Genomic DNA, 3034 nt, shown 5'->3' with positions numbered 1-3034 from the left:
CCTCCCATAAGCTAGACTGGAGTGCCAGCCCTGGGATTCCGACGCGCCGCGTGGTTGCCTACAGCTCAGTCGCCGCCTGGAAAGTCCCAGGTTTCTTAAGGCCTCTTAATGGGTGTGTCTTTGGGCACTGACTTCAGCCAAAGTCGTTTAACCGTGAGTCTTAAAGGAACGCTTGCGGCCCAGATTGAGCAAGATTTCGAAGGATCAGATGACATGTCCCATTAATGATAATAATAAATGACAACTAATGGCAAAAATAAAAAACATTCGGGACCATGCACTCTGGGGAAAACCTAAGGAAACATAACTTGAGAAATATGCACCTAAATTAACATGGGACGAATATGCTTAATGTATTTGTAATTATTGTACTATTATTAAGCTTTATTAGTGGACTCCACACCTCTAGTCACCCAAATGCTTTGTGCAATGAGGTGGGGCACAGGACTGGTACTAATTCTGGCCCAACTTGCCCCTACATAAAGATAGCCAGCCCTAAGTAGTAGCTCTACCTTGAACCAAAATAATGTCTCTAAAACTGAGTTCTGCATTATGACTATATTGAGCCACATACTGGTTCACTCAACATTTACTGGGCATCTATTATATGCCAGACATAATCCTACTTGTAAAAAATACAAAAACAAATAGCATTTAGTCCCTAACTTCTAGGATCTTTCAGATGGTTAAAGCTTACCCAAACCCCAACCTTAAGTATATATTTTTTGTGACCACAAGCATACTTGCTGTTTTTTTAAAGGCTACCAACATAAGATTTATTTTAATATCACTTAGCTCTATGATCCCTCTCACCCTCTTTCATATTCCCAATGTTGAATCTAACAGGAGGCTTCCTTTTTCTCCAGTCTCACTAATCGTATTTGTGTTAAGTATCCAAGTTAATAGAAATGAGGAAAGAGGAATGGCATATGTAAATTGTTGACAAGGAATGCTACATTACTAGTACTCCTATAATGAGCTTTTCTGCTACAGTTGATATAGCTATTTACCACCATTACATCTCTTCAACTTGTTCTAAGTTCTTTTAACAATGTTATTGGATATAAGGATTTACAAATTCATATTTTGTTCTTCTACACCCTTATGTCCCTGATACTTTACTCTCTCTTATTTCATGAAGTTTCTCTAAGTAGGATTCTCAAGGGTTTTTTTCACATTACTTTACAAGGGAAGAATGTCTGTTCCTTAGTTTGAATAAAAGTACTTAAGGGAAAGGAAGACATTTATTTAAAATAAAAGTATTGGGGCACCTGGGTGGCTCAGTCAGCTAAGCAGTCAAGTCTTGATTTTGGCTTCGGTCATGATCTCATGGTTTGTGAGTTCAAGACCCTCAGAGAACTCTGCACTGACAGTGTGGAGCCTGCTTGGGTTTCTCTTTTTCCCTCTCTCTCTCTGCCCCTCCCCAGCTTGTACTCACATGTGTTCTCTCTCAAAATAAATAAACATGCATTTTAAAAAACAAATAAATGAAAGAATTATTTCCTATCCGAACACACTGTTGATAAAATCTATACTGTTGGAGTGAAAATATAAGGTCAGACTGGCCACTACTATACAGGAAGACATCACATTTAAACAGAGCCCACTACAATAATTCATAGGTATAAGCACCAAGCCACAACAAAAATTTTCCTGAATAAAAATAGCTAATCTTTGAAAAAAATTATATATATATATATACATCTTTAAAAACAGCGGATTTTTGAGTAAGTCCCAAAGATTCACTGGTGCCAATCTAGTTGCAATGGAAATGATGTAACAATTTAAAACTAAATAAGGGTGCTATACAGAGAATATAGAAAAGCTCAGCTACCCTAAATAAAGATGGATTTTGCTAAATCTTTTATCCTCCATATAATAATAAAATGGACAAAGGTATTAAAATTATCTACTTTAAGGAAAATAAGTATTTAAAAGAATACCAAAACCCATGAGTTACAGTTCCTACACTGAAAAACTTTGCAACCTATCATTCTGTTATAATGATTGACTAATAGTATTATTAAAAGTTAAAACAAATTGGGGCACCTGGGTGGCTCAAGTAGTTAAGCGTCTGACTTCAGCTCAGGTCATGATCTTATAGTTTGTGAATTCAAGCCCTGTGTCAGGCTCTGTGCTGACAGCTCAGAGCCTGGAGCCTGCTTCAGATTCTGTGTCTCCATCTCTCTCTGCCCCTCCCCTGTTCACGCTCTGTCTCTCTCTGTCTCAAAAATAAATAAACACTAAAAAGATTTTTTTAATTAAAATTTACTTGTGCTTCAATTGCAAGTGACCAGGATTGAGAGAAAAATTAGTTAATGGGATATCAAAAGACAAACCTGTCAAATAAGATTCACAATATATTTGGGAAAAGGTAGTAGAAATAATTCAAAAATTTTCATTTTTTAAAAATTACTTCCCAATATGGTAATTTATAACTCTTTCCTTAAATTGCAAATGACATTTGTAAACAAGAAATCATTTTTAAACTATGAAACAACTAGAGGTTGAAAACTTTATCATTTAAACAGTATAGAGAATGACATTTCAGAAAAGCAAAATTGACAGTTAAAGGCTAAGAAACTGTTACAAGTATATTTATATTTATATATTGTCATTAATAGTTGCTTTTTAGAATTGGTTTCATAAAAGATTCGATATGTAGCTTGACTGAGCTGGGAATTTAAATATGCTTGTGAAGTTGTGGCCAATCAAAATAATATATTACCCCCAATGTAAAACCAAAATATGGGTTTACTAGACAAACCTGCAGAAAGATGTTTCTAACTCCCAAACAGCTTACATTATATTCATTTGAGACCAGCCAATCACTTTGTGGGTGAAAGTTAGAATTATACTAATGCCTACTGCCCTAATAAACTAAAATATAATAATTAAAACAAGAAGCAATTTCCAATGAGCCTGTTCTGCCACAATTCCTGGCCCTCCTTCCATCTTTTTTTTTTTAATTTAAAAATTTTATTTATTTATTTATTTTTACTTTATAAAGTTTCATATTTTTTTAACATATGCA

General features: G+C 34.7%; 1 protein-coding gene across 1 annotated transcript in view; it reads right to left on the bottom strand.

Moving 5' to 3' along the window:
* Positions 1 to 3034, bottom strand: part of SLC25A12 (solute carrier family 25 member 12) — a 201543-nt gene that overhangs the window by 99027 nt on the left and 99482 nt on the right. The window lies entirely within an intron of this gene.

This window comes from Suricata suricatta, chromosome 3, assembly GCF_006229205.1.
Source record: "Suricata suricatta isolate VVHF042 chromosome 3, meerkat_22Aug2017_6uvM2_HiC, whole genome shotgun sequence".
NCBI lineage: Eukaryota > Metazoa > Chordata > Mammalia > Carnivora > Herpestidae > Suricata > Suricata suricatta.
Note: the sequence above shows the minus strand (reverse complement) of the source record. Positions and strands in the feature narration are given on the sequence as shown.